Source organism: Canis lupus, chromosome 25 (genome assembly GCF_011100685.1).
Source record: "Canis lupus familiaris isolate Mischka breed German Shepherd chromosome 25, alternate assembly UU_Cfam_GSD_1.0, whole genome shotgun sequence".
Lineage (NCBI taxonomy): Eukaryota > Metazoa > Chordata > Mammalia > Carnivora > Canidae > Canis > Canis lupus.
In genome coordinates, this window is record NC_049246.1 from 12,956,302 (window position 1) to 12,973,434 (window position 17,133).

At 40.0% G+C, this 17,133-nt stretch overlaps 1 protein-coding gene and 1 long non-coding RNA gene across 4 annotated transcripts in view; one reads left to right on the top strand and one right to left on the bottom strand.

Annotated features, from left to right (window-relative positions):
* Window positions 1-17,133, bottom strand: part of WASF3 (WASP family member 3) — a 133,200-nt gene that overhangs the window by 82,542 nt on the left and 33,525 nt on the right. The window lies entirely within an intron of this gene.
* On the top strand, window positions 10,804-15,762 carry LOC119865912. Its single transcript, XR_005378433.1, has 3 exons — window positions 10,804-10,867; window positions 12,253-13,351; window positions 13,956-15,762. It is a non-coding gene; the product is annotated as an uncharacterized LOC119865912 (long non-coding RNA).

Consider the following 17,133-nt stretch of genomic DNA (forward strand, 5'->3'; position numbering starts at 1 on the left):
ATGCAGGGAGCCTGATGTGGGACTCTATCCCAGGACTCTAGGATCATGCCCTGAGCCAAAGGCAGATGCTCAACCACTGAGCCACCCAGGCGTCCCATCATTCAGTTTCATTAAATATGCTGAATCTTAAATTTGGACAAAGAATTATTACATAAATGCACAGAAGTACTTAGGAAATCTGTGCATTATCGGATGGAAGCAGCAGATGTAAGCACTGCATTGCAGAGGCCTCTTTTTTTTTTCATTACCATGACAATTTTTACATATTCTAAAAACAAAACCTATTTCAAAGCTAGCTATGTAATACTAAACCTAACCTAGGGATTTCATGTGCCATTCAACAAGTACCTTCAGTTACTTGTTTTCCCCCTTGAGGATAATTATAGTACCAGCCAATATAACAAACAGGTCCAGGGACACCTTTGGCTCAAGTCATGATGCCGTGGAACTGGGATTGAGTCCTGCATCGGGCTCCCTGCATGGAGCCTGCTTCTCCCTCTGCCTATGTCTCTGCCTCTTTCTCTGTGTTTCTCATGAATAAATAAATAAAATCGTAAAAAAAAAAAAAATAGGTCCATAAACTTCTATCTACAGGGGAGCCTGTGTGTTCAAAGAAGACTAACAAATACAGCAGTCACATTTTATGGCACATCTATACTCAATCCCCTTGAGCCTCTAGTCAAACCCTAATGTCCACTCTATCTAAAGTAGTCAGGGAGCTGAATGGCTCACCACCTGACTACAAGAATACCACAGCTTGTGACAGAAGACAAACACAAAGGAAAAGAACCATCACTACCCAAAAATGAATATAAAATTTCAGGCATCCAGAAAGTAACTTATTGCCACTGAAAACATTTCTAGCATTAAGTTCTGTCTGCTGTTAATTAGTAGTGAGGGACCCCTGGGTGGCGCAGCGGTTTAGCGCCTGCCTTTGGCCCAGGGCGCGATCCTGGAGACCTGGGATCGAATCCTATATCAGGCTCCTGGTGCATGGAGCCTGCTTCTCCCTCTGCCTATGTCTCCGCCTCTCTCTCTCTCTCTGTGTGTGACTATCATAAATAAATGAAAATTAAAAAAAAAAAAGTTTAATTAGTAGTGACCATTTAATTAGTGGCATCCAATATGATCTTGGAGAAAACATATTCTGAGGACCAGGGGCTGCAGGATAAAAGGGAGAGAACAGAGATGTGAGCACCAGAGACTAGAACTCCATGCCTGGATCTACCACTGGAAGCTGTGGACTCTGGGGAAGTTAATACCATCTGGGCCTCAGTCTCCCCATCTGTAAAAGGCCAACAGTGCCCTTCCCCCCACAACTTAAGAGTGTAAACATAAGAGGAAGATGAGCCATTTTTTCAAAGAACACAGCAAGGAGGCAGATGTGTAATTAACGGTCGCTGCTAACCCTCTACTACAGAAGCTAAATTCATACTTGTGCACTTGTCACACACTTGTCATCAAACAAGGAGGCAGAAGCACCCTGCCACCATCGGGCAGTGTTACTTGGGCCGCTATGGCAAAGGCGAAATGGAAATACAATGGCATTTGGAAATGCAAACGACATGCCCCTTTCTCATTCTCCTCAAGTTACTGTAGTTAACACCTACCTGTCTGCAAATGACAATGCAGATGCTTGTGGGCAGCGGCCAATGTACAGGACGTGCCCCATTCAGTTCTTGTTTGATTTCTGCCAATAAAGACGATGGCCAACTTACCCACTGAAAGAAAGGGCATGGAATGTGGATATTCCAAACTGTAGGTATTTTGGTATTTGAAATCCCAGTGTTTATTTTACTTAACAAAAGCTCCTTTACTTTTATAGTCTTCAGTTAAGTTTGAATTTTGCCTGAAATGCTAGCTGAATCTGTCAACCCTGAAAGCGTGAAGTTGCCAAGATCCAGATTCTGTTCTGTTCTCTCCACCACCCACCATAATCCCGAATAGTTGACATCATTTTTCTCTCCAAATCGAGAAAAGCCCACTCTCCCAAAGACAGACCTCAAGTCTAAAGAACCTTTTGGCACAGGGGTCATGATTAAGTGACTGACTCCACGTATAAACTGAGAGAATTAAAGTTGCAACAATCTATTCAGGGATTGTCAGCAGATGTGAAATCAAAATGCACTCCAACAAGTTTCATACCCAATTTTATCTTCTCCCTTTACAACTACAAAGAAAAATGAAATTCCATGGAAATTTACTAAAATAAATACTATATAAACCACATACCAAAGATGTATAATGGTATGAATTTTCATGTGTTACAAACACAGTAAGATTAAACACTATTTTTTATCAACCTCAATGCTTAAAATAAATGGCCCTTAAATCTTCCTAACAAAGCGGCCAGCCATATTTAAAATCCACTGAAGGCAAGTTAATGAGTTACCGAACCTAAAAATACTAGAAAGACGTTTTAACTAAACTAACAAAATCATGCAACTTCAATATATCATGGCCCTCCCTTACTACATAACATACAACCTCAAGCATTTTCAACCTATGGGACACCTGGGTGGCTCAGCAGTTGAGCTTCTGCCTGTGGCTCAGGGAATGATCCTGGGGTCCAGGGATCAAGTCCAGCATTGGTTTATCCACAGGGAGCCTGCTTCTCCCTCTGCCTGTGCCTCTGCCTCTCTCTGTGTCTCATGAATTAATAAATAAAATCTTAAAAAAAAAAAAAAAGAATTTTCAACCTAAAAGACCTGCATATTGATAGTTTCTACCCTGCCATCAAGAAAACTGCCACCACTACATAGCACCTGCCTACAACAAGTAAAGAAAGGAAGAGTGGGAAGGTGGAAAGAGAGTTGTAGAGGAGAAACTGACAAGATTCGCTAGCGGGGTGGTGCTGATGGTCCTGCTTCTTCTCCGAGGTCATAAGTTATATGGAGCGGGAGCTCCTGCTCCTCTTTTGCTAATGACTTGAACACAAGGAAATTAAATTCATGCAAAAAGGCGCTGAAAACATCTGGCCTCCGACACTAACATACCCAACAAAACAAAGAAAACTTCAGCTCCAGTAAACACTGAGATTTCTTATTGGAAATACCTTTTTAAAAAAAAAAAAAAAGGAAATACCTTTTTAGTCAAGATTTGTATTATGAATTCTAGCCAGGATCATATCACACAAGGACATTCAGAAAGGAAAAAAAGAGAAGCATACCAGCTGACATTTCCTGAGCCTTGCAAGGCCCAGCCAGGAACACTGCTCAAATGCTTTACATGCTTTCTGTATTTCATCTGATCCTCATAACAACCCCGTGAGCAGGATCCCCATTTTACAGATGAGGAAACCAGGAAACAGAGAAGAGATTGCCTCAAGGTCACACAATACGTAATGGAGTTGAGATTCTAACCTAAAAAGTCTCTGCCTCCAGAGACTAGGCTTTGTAACCACTAACCGCCTCCTGTCTTCTGAAATTAAAAATGTCACTGCAAAGAAAACTCAGGAAATGGAAAGCTATCAAATTTCCTTTCCACTCACCTTATTGTACACTCCACTATCAAAGAGAAATTTCACAATCTCTCTCTACAGCACTCCTCTGTAAGCTGTTATTCAAGCTCTGTGAAGTCTACCGTGGACTTCTGCATTCAGTACATCACTTAATCCTTTGGGCTCGAAGAGGAGGGTAGAGGCAGGTACTATAAACCCCAATTAACAAATGAGTATCTTTCCGAGTGTAGGTAAAACTGAACACTACCATAAGCTTCGAAGTGGCAAAGGCAAGGCTGAACTCCCAGTCCATTTATAGTAGACGATGACTTTGGAATATTTTGCCTCCTTTGTCTAAATGAACTGAATCCTGTGGGATAATGGTAACTTCCATTCTATCACGTTACACAGAGACGGCTCACCCCAGGACTTAAGGGAGGAAGCATCCTTCCTGAAGGGCCCTGCTGGGCTCTAGATGGTGCCTGCCAGGGTGGGGGAGGGGTGGCCCCACGGGGAAAGAGCTACTTTAACAGGAGCAACAGGAGAGTTGCCTCAGCTGAAGGCAATGATAGCTCTGAGAATTGAAAGGAGAAGCTGCTCCCAAAATATATAACTGCCTCTAGCTCTCTAGGGCAATGATTCACAAAGTGTAGGGCACCAATGGGCAGGGGGACTGGAGACACAAAATGACTGAACAGAGAGAAAGAAAGGAAATTAAGCTTTCTTCCTAAGGACAACAGGTCAACAGTGGTGTTCATAGGAGGTATTACAGGGGCCCAGAGCTGCCCCAGGATGGGCCACTTTGGCATGAAAGTTATTTTGAGTTAAAAGTGATCAAAACCTAGCAGATGCAGGAAAAGCTCTGCCTCCTCCTCAACTGCCTAAATTTACTTTGGAAGGGAGAGCTGGTACCAGGAAGAGAGTCATTCAGAGACTCCCCTTTACCTAAGAAACTGATCTGCATCATAGGGCAACATTGTTTTTCCAGACATCTCTTCTCACCTTCCTGCTAATGGCCTCCCTCCCCTCGGCATCCTCAGGCCCTCCCCCTCTCAACTCATAGAAGCTGCAGGTGGCCTCACGGTCTTTGAAATTTCTAGTCTGTCTGGATTCCCCTTATGTACGCTACTGAATTTGATTTTCTACTGTTAACCAGTCTCATGTCACTCCATTGCCCCTTACCCCCTAACACTCTCTCTCTCTCTGCCCCCATCTCCAAATAGATAGATAGATAGATAGATAGATAGATAGATAGATAGATAGATAGATAGATAAAAAACAGTAGGGCAAAGAGAGACCTCCCGAGGAGAAGAAAGCCAGACTGGAAAGAAAGAAAGCTCATTAGTGTACCCAAAACTAGCAGTCAAACTATAATACTAAGAGAGAGCCATTCACTGTTCAGAAAGTTAGCAGCCTAGTTCTAAAACATAGAGATCTCCAGTGTCTTACTGGAATCATTCTGAAGCTCTGCTGAAAACAAAGGTCTGATTCCATTCTCAAAACATTTGAAGGTAATGGCGAACTAAATCTAACTCTTGCTCGTTTCCTCACATTAGCAGTAGGATCAAAAAAGGGACAAGCCCTTTCCTAGGAGGTAGATATTCATCAGTCTTTACTGTTTATTACACAGAATGACCAGGGCACAATAAAAAATTATGGAACAAGAGGAACACATGATTCATAAAAAAAGAGAAAACAATAGTCAACAGAGGTAAACCCATATATGACCATAACGTTGCAATCAGTAGATATAACTATATTAAACATACTAAAGAATCTTGTGGGAAAGATGAGCAGAGGAACATGAACAGGGGAGGATTTCAGCAAAGTAAACCAGAAACTAAACAACTAAATAGAAAAGCTAGAAATGAAAATTACAACTTCCAAAAGAACTACTCCGATGAGCTTAACAGTAAACTTGGAACAGTGGAAGGTTCTGAAAATCTGAAGAGAAAAAAAACAGTAATTTTTTAAAAACAAGCAATAAAACCTCCCAAGATCCGTGTCACAATATCAAATGGCTTGCCTACAAGTGAAATTGGGAATTCTGGAAGGTGAGGAGAGACAGACAATGGGACAAAGAAATATCTGCAAAAACAACATGTGAGAACTTAATATTGTGATGAAGGACATCAACCCACAGAACCAAGAAGTTCACTTAATTCAAAGGAGGATAAATACAAAGAAAACCACACTTAGGCACATCACAGCCAAACTGTTGAAAACCAAAGATAAACAGAAAATATCCAAAGCCACCACAGGAAAAAAAGCCATACTGAATATAGGGAATAGCAATAAGACATGTAAGAAAGGTACACTTTATCAAAAATAAATCAGAATGCAAGGGAGTGACATTTTTAGAATGCTGACAAAGGGGAGGGGGAACAAATGGTCACACAGAATGATTTATCCAGCAAAAATACTTTCAAAAACAAAAGCATCAAAAATTAAAACTCTTGACTCTGGTAAGAGAATGAAAACAAGCTACATACAGAAAGAAAATAACTGGAAAATGAATATGCAACAAGGGCTTCCTATCTAGAATATATAAAGAGTCATAAAACTCAGCAGTTAAAAAAAAAAGCAAACAATCCAAGTATAAGATGAGAAACATTTCATCATAAACATTTTTTTTATTTATCTTTTTTTTTTTTTAAAGATTTTATTTATTCATGAAAAACAGAGAGAGACAGGCAGAGACATAGGCAGAGGAAGAAGCAGGCTCCATGCAGGGAGCCCGATGTGGGACTTGATCCTGGGAATCCAGGATCACGCTCTGAGCCAAAGGCAGATGCTCAACTGCTGAGCCACTGAGGCATCTCTCATCATAAACATTTCATCAAAGAGGAGACAGAGATGGCAATCATTATTAACACTGAAAGCCAACATCATTGGTCAACATCATTAGCTACTAGGGAAATGCAAATTAAAACCACAATGAGATATCATAATCCATATATTGGAACAGTTAAATTATAAAAAAATTGTTCTGATGAGGATCCAGATAAACTAGGTCACTCATACACTGTTGGTAGGGCTGTAAAATGATACCACTACCCTCGAAAATAGTTTGGAAAGTTCTTACAAAACTAAATATGCACTTGCCAGTGGACTCAGTAATCATACTAATGGGTATTTACTCCAGAAAAATTAAAATTTAGCAGCTTTATTCATGATACAAAAATATGAGAAACAGCTCAAATGTTATTGGGTAGATGGCTGAACAAATCCTGCATCCATACAATGGTTTACTACTCAGCAATACAAAGGAAGAATTATTGATATATGCAACAATCTGAGGACTGTAAGGGCATTTTGGATTGTATTTGTTTTTGTAATAAAATTTTATGATGATGTAAGACATTAATTACACATACAATAAATGCTCACAAACATGCTCCTAGAAGCACATTCTGAGTATATTTCGGCTCATTTTTTATTGGGTGGACATATGTACTGTAGTAGATCTTTAGGAATATAACAAATATTAACACTACTATTCTAACTTCCCCAAAGATTTATGGATTATATAGTGAATTAGGAAAAACGAGGTCACTTTCAGTTGTTAGCACTTCTTGAACTGGGAATCTGTTCACTCATGCAGTTTATTTTTAACTCATTTTCTAAAATTTTAAATTCACTTGACTTTACTCAAAACTATTTCTGTAAATTAAAGTGGAGCCCATCTTGCAAAATGATATTACTCAGACACCCTGAACATGATGATTCACTTTACTTATTATCTTCGATCACAGCTGCAGAACATGATTTTCAGGGAAGATAGATTTGTTTATCAAGTCTTCTCAAGAGAAACTGCCATACCCATATAGTCAGTTTTGATTAATTTTATTACCTTGGGTTTGGTGAAACCTTTTTAATTGAGATATTGCTGACATATGGTGTTATATTAGTTTCAGGTGTATAACACAGTGATTCAACATTTATATACATTATGAAATGATCACCAGGGTAAGTATAGTTACTCCTGTCACCATACAAAGTTATTACAATATCACTGCCAATATTTCCCATGCTGTACTTTTCATTTCTGTGACTCACTTATTTTATAAATAGAAGTCTGTACCTCTTAATTCCCCCACCCCTCCCCTTCTGGCAACCACTAATTTGTTCTCCGCATTTATGAGTCTATTTGTTTCTGTTAATTTTCTGATTCCACATACAAGTGAAATCACAAGGTATTTGTCAACCTGTCACATTTCACTTAGCATAATACCATCCAGGTCCATCCATGTTGTTGCAAATGGCTGAGTAATAATAATACCTTATGTATAGGGAACAATCTTCATCAACCATTCACTTACTGATAAGACACTTAGGTTGCTCCTTTTTTTTGTTTGCATCCTTTTACAACATGTACAATAGACCCTAGAAACATTGTAAATGATGCTGCAATGTACACAGGGATGCATGTATCTTTTTGAATTAGTGTTTTTCTTCCCATAAATACCCAGAAGCAGAATTGCTGTATCATATGGTAGTTCTATTTTCAATATTTTGAGCAGCCTCCAAACTGTTTTCCATAGTGGCTGCACCAAGTTACCTTCCCATCAATAGTGCGTGAGAGTTCCCTTTTCTCCATATCCTTGCTAACACTGATTATTTCTTGTCCTTCTGATAGTAGCATTCTAATAGATATGAGGTGATATCTCACTGTAGTTCTGACTCACCTTTCCCTAATGGTTAGTGATGTTGAGTTTCTTTTCACATGTCTGTTGGCCATCTGTAGGTCTTCTTTGGAAAAATGTCTATTCAGGTCCTCTACCCATTTTTTACTAAGGGTACTTTGTTTAATGAAAAAGGAAAGTCTCAGAAGGGGTTACATACATTGTAATTCAATATATGTAACATTCTCAAAATAACACAACTACAGACATGGAGAACAGGGTTATAGGAACCAGAGAGTAGGGTAGATGAGAGTAAAGAAAAAAAAAGCTCAAGGGAGATCTCATACAGTGATCAAACAGTACCACACCTTGATTGTGGCAGTGGTTAATCTGCAGAACTACACACACACACACAATGCAATTGAAAATACAGTGAATAGTGAATTAAGTCTATAGCCTAGTTAACAGTAATATACTAATACCAATTACGTGGTTTTGATTATTGTAGTACCAGTTATACCAGATGTCCCCATTTGGGAGAGCTAGGTAGAGAGTATACAAGACTATAAATGTTTTAAATTTCCTGTGAGACTACAATTATTTAAAAATAAAAAGAAAGTGAATTAAAGACATTTTCCAATAAAGAGCTTAACAGATCCATACTACAGAAGATACTAAAGTGCTTCAGACTGAATGGAAATGAGACTAACCAGACCAGACAGAAGCAGAAAGGAAAGAAAAACACTAAAAAGACATCAACTCAAAGTATGTTTCTAATGAGATTTACATTAATTCAACAAATATTTGTTAAATATTTTTTCTACGATAGTTTCTATGGTCAGTGCCATGAAATCAAGGACAAGTAATGTTCATCAAACAGCCTAGCTCATAAACCTAAAAATGAACATTACTTAAAAATGACATTGATGATTTTGTCAACAGAGTGCTTAAATACCACCTGTAGCTGTACAGAAAAAGAAGCTGTCGCTACAAAACAGTAAGAAAGCCTTCTTGGAGCTGAACTGACATATGAATGTTAAGTGAGGGACAGTATTCCAGGCAAAGCCCAGCCACTGAGGGGCGGAAGAGTTAAGACACTAATGTGGAACTAGAAGGGTTCAACACACCTGGAGAATAACAGGAGGAGGAAAACCCCTCATTACAGGAAATGATGAAAAGTGGCTTGCAGGAAGGGCAAACAGAGCACAGAGTCTCTGCTGAAGTCCAAACTTCACTCTGTAAGCAACTGGGAGAGTCTAAAGGAATTTAATTAGGACAGCAATAGAAGATGGGTCTTTCAGGAAGACAGCTTTGGCAGTAAGTATGATGCATTAGAGAAGGACATAGGAGTTTAGAGTAATAATCTAATAGTCCAGGAAAGAGGTGATAATAAGCTTAAACTAAAGTAGGAGCAAAAAGCATGGAAATAGAGGGGCATGTACCAACTGGTTAAGAATAAAGAGGAAAGGGAAGGCTTGAGAATCATGACCACATCTCCAACCTGGGTGCCGAAAAGATGTTACTTTCGTTGATCCCAAGAGGGTCAGGCAGTAAGAAACAGATTTTGATGGAAAGATGATCATTACAGTGTTGGGGAATGTGAACTTGAGGTACAGGGGGATGTCCAGTATCTAGTACATACAGAGTTAGAGCCTGGGGTAAGAGGCCACAAATCACCAGCACTGGCTTGTAAAAGCAGCAATAGATGGGACTGCCAGAGGGAATGAAGACAAAATGAGAAGGAAATGGCGGTACAGACCAAATCTTAGAAGGAAGGGGCTCTTTTAAAATGCCGGTGAGGGTGCAAATTGTTATACTTCTGTTGTCAGTACATGTTCAGATTTAAATTATTTCAACTAATAATTCTTTCAGTAATGTATCTTAAAAGAATAAACACAAATGTGGTCAAAGGTCTATCTACATATAAAGATGTTCTCCCTTTGATGTTACTTCCAATAATAAAGCAGAGAAGAAATTAAATATGCCAAACAAAAGAGTTAATTTAAAGCAAATTATGCTAGATCTATAAAATAAATTACCTGGGTAGCCCTTCAGAAAACTTTTTAATTATGGGATAAAATTCTTATTGAATAAAAAAGCATACAGAGCAGTGTCTACAGTATTTATTGATACAAGACTATTTCCCGAATACCTATTATGTACCACTACATAGGTACTGGGGACAAAATACAGTAAAAGACAGACAATTTCGGGCAGCCCCAATGGCGTAGCAGTATAGCGCCGCCTGCAGCCCAAGGTGTGATCCTGGAGACCTGGGATGGAGTCCGTCAGGCTCCCTGCATGGAGCCTGCTTCTCTCTCTGCATCTCTCTCTCTCTCTGTGTCTCTCATGAATAAATAAATAAAATCTTTTAAAAAAAATAGACAATTTCTTGTTTTTGTGAAGCTAGGATTCTACTGGAAAGTGATTCAGAAAGGGTAGATAAATAAATTCTGAAAGGGAATCTCAAATGAAATAAGTGCTAAAAAGACAAATGTGACAACTGATATAATAAGAGAATATGATCAATTAATTATATAGAAATATCTGAAACTGACTTAAAAGAAATAAGCCTCAAGATTAATACTAAAAGTAATGTAAAATAAACATTTAAAACAAAGCACATTTCAGGTGGCTCAGTAATAAGTAAATGGTCTAGAAAAATGAAGGTGTAATTGTGAACAGGAAGTGCGCAGGCCCTCAATGGTTTCTCCTTCATCCTCAGGAGGCAGAATTTCCATAAAAACTCTCACTTTCCTACTCTCGAACCAGGAAACTCAGGAACTACAGGAAAGCAACATAGGTAAGGAAGCCTGTGCTTTTGCTGAACTGCCCTGGTCCTAAATGAATGCCTCTGAACGCCCAATGTAAGAAATCTCACACGTAAGCCCTCCATCTACAAGCTATGAAAGTATGTTTTCCATTTTCCATCTTCGTTAGAGTACAACCCTCCGCCCCCAGAGACACACACGTTCACCCAAGTTCATTCACTCACTAAACCACTATCACATGGCATGGAGACCCAAACTCACTTAAAATCACAGGGGCCCTAGAAACAGGACTGAAGATGCTACTGAAACTTAAGGACTGCTTCCCATCAAGCAAGCAGCAGGCTGTTTAATCAATTTTTTTAGATTTTATTTATTCATTCACTCATTCATTCATTCATTCATTAGAGACACACACACACAGAGAGGCAGAGACACAGGCAGAGGCAGAAGCAGGCTCCATGCAGGGAGCCTGATGTGGGACTTGATCCTGGGACTCCGGGATCACACCCTGAGCCAAACGTAGACGCTCAACCGCTGGGCCACCAGGCATCCTGTTTAATCAATTTGTGACAAGACTAAACTGAAGAAGAGCACTGAAAATACTCACAGTTGTACAACATATTACAGAAACACCCTTCGAAATAATTTCTCTGTATCTAAATCTCACACACAGCTCAACATTTATCCTCATCAAATTACCCTTCAGTGGATTATTGATAAGAATGTTTTTGTATGAGAGAGAGAAACGAGAAAGCATGATTTTTTAAAGATTTATTTACTCATGAGAGACATAGAGAGAGAGACGCAGAGACAGATGCAGATGAGAAAGCATTATAAAGTAAAAGTTCTATATAATGCCATGAAGAAACTGCTGAGATTCACACCCCACCCCCCCAAAAAACACAAAAATATTCCTAGTATTCTAAAACATTTCCTGAAAAGTAAATGTGATTTATTATTTTTTAAAAATATTTTATGTATTTGACAGAGAGAGAGAATACAAGCAGGGGGAGATGCAGGGAGAGGGAGAAGCAGGCTCCCCAATGAGCAAGGAACCCCATGTGGGGTTGGATCCTAGAACCCTGGAATCATGACCAGAGCAGAAGGCAGATGCTCAATTGACTGAGCCACCCAGGCACCCCAGTAAATGTGATTTAAATTAATACTAACAACTTGCTTTTTAAAAAGTCAACTGTCAGAATGAGATATTATCTCATTAGAGACTAGTTAAATAAAGCACTTTGCAGAGGTTCACTGACATCATAAACTCTGTTAAAGCCATAATATAAAAAAAAAAAAAAAAAAGCCATAATATAGCAAAGCTTACCAGTACAGATATCAAGCAAAATCCAGAACAATCTAGAATCAGTCTAATATGGAAAGCAAAACAGTAAAACAGCTTCCTCTGTCCTCCTAGGTCACTGAGAACTACTATCTAATATATGTCCTCCAGCCAGACATCCATTCTGAAACAACAGCTGAGTTCACTGGGAATAAAACTAACAGTGAACCAGGCAGAGAAGCAGTATGTCAAAGAATAACCAAGAGCTACAGGCATCAACACCCAACTGCTCCTAAAGCTTCCCCAACCTGAAGAACCAGAGCATACTCCCTGGACCTTTGCTCTCCACTGACCACACTTCTCTTCCTGGTCTCACCCAGGCTCACGATCTTAATGCCAAATGCACACTGACACTCCAAATTTACATGCCCAGCCGAGACCACTCCCCTGATTCAAAACAGCAGACCACAAGTGACCTCTACATCTTCACATGGACATCTAACAGGTGTTCAAATTTAACTTGCCCAGGAATGAACCCTGGCTACCACCTGCAGTCTGCCCCATCTCAGCTGATGGCACCTCCACCTTCGCAGATGCTCAGGTCAAACCCTCTCCCTCACACATACCTCAGACAGCATCCATCAGGAAATCCTACTGGGTGGTTCTGCCTTCTAAATATATCCCAGGTGGACAGCTCCTCCCTCCTCCCACCTCGACTGCTTCCACCTTAACCCAGGTCCCCCACCCCCACCCCAGCTCTCACCTGATGACTCCACCTCGTTGGTCTGCTGCCACTACCCTTTGTTCCTGTTCTCCATTATGTCAAGCCAGAGCAATTCTACCAAAAGAGAAGTTGGATCCCGTCTCTCCTCCACTCAAAGCCCTTTAATGGCTGTTCATCTCACTCCGATGAAAGGCAAAAGATCTCATGACGACCTGGAAGAACTACAGGACCTGCCTCCTTCCCTCTCTTTACCGCTCTGTCCCCCTCTCTCATTCTACTTCAGGTGGCCTCCCTGCTCTGGCCTCCTCCCATTTCTCCCTGCACACCAGGCTTCTGCCAGGCCCTAAGACCTTTGCATTGGCTATGACCTCTCCTGGAATGTTTCTCCCCACCCACCCAACTCCTCTGACACCTCCTTCAAATCTATTGGAACACTCTTCTCTGACCCCACCTCACATAAAATTACTATTTAATGATTTTTTTTTCCTCCACAGTACCTATCATTGTCTGGTAAGCTCTGCACCTGTGTGTAACTGACTAAATTAGCTCCTTTACTGCCTAAAATGTCAGCTCTGAGGGTAAGGCAGGGATTTTTTTAATATTTAGTTCACTGATTTATCCCCAGTGCACAACAGTACATGGTACATAGTAGGTATTCAATAACTAGTTGCTGAAAGAATGAATGCCATTTTATTCCTACTTTTTATATAGGAGAAACTAGAGAAATACAAGTTTATCAGATTTTAGATGTGTTTATCTGGACCTCTCCCTTGGTGACCTCGCCCAATGACCTCATGTAGATCTGCACAGCACTTAAATCTCATCAGATTACTTTCTGTGAGCCCATTTTTAGGGGATATTTCTAGCTTAAAATCTACTCTTATGGATGACATCTATAGGAGCAAAGACATTTAAAGAGAATAATCAACAATTTTCCACCTTATGCCTTCCTGTAGGATTTTTTTTTCTCAAATACAAAAAGGTCAAAATTTTAAAAAATTACTGAAACAAAAGTAAATACCGTATTACATCTTTGCACAGAGAGGATGAGATGGCAATCTTATTAATACACAACAGTTAAGAAAGATATCAGAAGTTTTACCTTTTCTTCTAGGTGTGATTAAACGGGGGAGGGAGCACTTCCCAGCAGAGGGTCACAGATAAGAAATTAACAGCATGGAAATCAAAGCATCTAGGCTTCAAACCAAGAACATCCTGACAATGCCTTTCTTGCAAATTGAGGACTGACAGAGCATATTAATGAGAAATACTGTTAAAATGCTATTCAGACATGGGTCTTCGGTTTCAGCTTTCCCAAAGGAATTGGTTGCAAAGGGGAAGGGGAAAGTTAGACATACGAGAACAGAAGCATGTTTACGTTTTCCATTCACTCCTGTGCACTGAGAGCTAATGAAGCAAACCTTCATCTGCACTGGCAGAAGCCCAGGAATGGAGAGAGGCCAGTCAAGGAAGTGATGCAAAAGAAATGCGAAAATGCCTTCGACAGCCCTACCTTGGCTTTAATTCAATGTAAGAAGCATGATGACAGTGCTCATGAATATTAAAATCTAAAGAAACATCCAGCCAAATGGAGTATATTCATCTGTGTTCAAGGCAATCCAAAGCATGAGATCGAACATTCACTCAGAAGTGGAAGACACCCTACACCCCAACCACCCAATACTAACACAATTGTCTATAATTTAATTTCAAGAAAACTATACATATCAATCTGCCCAGCTACGTTGTGCTTTGAAGAAATAACACAAGGAAAGGCTTAATTAAATACGAGGTATATGCAAAATGATTTTGAAAGTAGTATCATGGTACCAATTTTATTCTGAACATTCAACTAATGTTAAACAGCAAGCCCCTCATACAAATGCATCTATTGACAATGCCACACCAGGCCCAAAACTAAGCCTTCATAGGATGTTGCCGCTTGCCTACACAAGTACCTTTCTAAACCATACAGTCCTTGATCCCTGCTGAGCCCAGTTTGCAGCAAGGGTTTGCTGTCTACCAACCACGACGGTTACCAATCAGGACGTTTCCCATCATGACACCTCGTTCTGTGATCACTTCCCTTTAATGCTCTGCTGGCACCTGCCCATTCCACCTAAGCTAGTCCTGAGATGAAGCATTTTTAGTGTTAATCTGACACCTGACAAAACAAGCTGAAACTTTTTCCAAAGTAATACTCTACAAAACAAAAGACTCCTGCAGCCCACCAATCTGGTTGAACAAAAACAGAGGGGAACTAAGTAACCGTCCGCCCAATGGCTGATGGAAAAGCAGACATGAAAAACTGCCTAACCTTCATGATACTAAAGTGCAAATTAAAGCCACAATGTGTTACACCACTGTCACTTATTAGATTAGCAAAGATTAACATGAAAAACTCCAGTGTCTGCCAGGATGGGAATACACAGACACTCTTACACTTTATTGGTGGAAGTATAAATTGTTAAATTTTGCTTTTTAGTATTCTGAAGAGTCCAAAAGATCTCACTCTGAGGAAAAAAATAAGTATTTTCCAAAATGCAATCTGTGATGACAACTGAATTGGAAGTCAGGTTTAAGGTATGTTTGGCTTTAGTAGAACCATGGGGGGTTAAAGACTCTTTGAAGCACTTTGTGACCCCCACCCCCACCTCCTGGCCATAGCTGACTAGACCAAGATAGGCATTAGCCACAAGGGGCCAGTTTCCCTCCCAGGAAAGTAGAACTGGGTCTCTGATTCTGGTTTATTCTAGTCACATGTACTGTTCAAGAAAAGAAATGTAAACTCAAGCACTTTATCTGAAGTCTCACATTCCTCGGATACTGTATTCCTATTTAGCATATAAACAACTGACTTTCACAACTGACTTATTTGAGGATTCAATAAACTGACTTTCACTCTTAAGATTATTTCCTGCTTGGGGGGCCTAGTGGCTCAGTCCGTTAAGTGTCTGCCTTTGGCTGGGGTTGTGATCTCAGGGTCCTGGGATCAAGCCCCACGTCCCTGGGGCTCCCCGCTCACCGGGAGTTTGTTTCTCTCTCTCCTTCTGGCCCTCCCCTTGCTCCCTCTCTCCTTCTCTCTGTAATAAATAAATAAAATCTCTTAAAAAAAAAAAAAAAGATTACGGACAACCCAGGTGGCTCAGAGGTTTAGCACCACCTTCAGCCCGGGGCGTGATCCTGGAGACCCCAGACGAGTCCCACATCAAGGCTCCCTGCATGGAGCCTGCTTCTGCCTCTGCCTCTGTCTCTGTCTATCTCTCTCTGTCTCTCTGTCTCTCTGTCTCTCTCTCTCTCTCTCTCTCTCTCTCTCTCGGTGTGTGTCTCTCATGAATAAATAAATAAAATCTTTAAAAAAAAGATTATTTTCTGCTTGCATTTGTTTTCTTAATCTCCCCCCTCTAAACTTTCTAATTTCAATAACAATAATTGATATCAGCTTATCTAATTATCATATTCATTCCTTCTTAATAACATTATTTACATTTTTTAAATAGATGGAGTCTAGTGTAACTAGACTCAACATATTCAAACCTTATCCTTTACTTCAGAATTTTATTCTTTATAGAATTATAGGATTTCTGGTAATCTTTTTAGGTTGTTTTTTTTTTTTTTAAGTAGCAATTTTAAATCAATGAATCCTGTAAGTCATTTTCCAAATGGAGCCCCAAAAATTATCATCTCTTGGGGCACCTGAATGGCTCAGTTGGTTAAGCGTCAGACTCTTTGATTTTCACTCAGGTCATGATCTCAGGTCTTGAGATCAAGGCCCACATAGGGCTCTGCACTCAGCGAGGAGTCCGCTTCAGCTTCTCACTCTCCCTCTGTCCCTCCCCCTCTCCTCCACTCCACATGCATGTGTGCTCTCTTGAGCTCTCAAATAATAAATAGGTCTTTTCAAAAAAATGGTCATCTCTTCATTTTAAAAACTCACTTTAGGGATGCCTGGGTGGCTCAGCAGTTGAGCTTCTGCCTTCAGCTCAGCGCGTGACCCTGGAGTCCCGGGATCAAGTCCCGCATTGGGCTCCCTGCATGGAGCCTGCTTCTCCCTCTGCCTATGTCTGTGTCTCTCATGAATAAATAAATAAAATCTTTAAAAAATAAAAATAATAAAAACTCACTTTAATTTAGTGGCGACTGACATTCACCAACAGAAGAAGACCAATTTTCTCTTATCATTTGTTCCATTATTTTTCAATCTGTTACAGAAACGTACAAACTATAGATGTGACTTGCCCTTCAAAATGTGAAGTTTGACTTTTGAGAATTAGCACAGCCTTGATTATCTT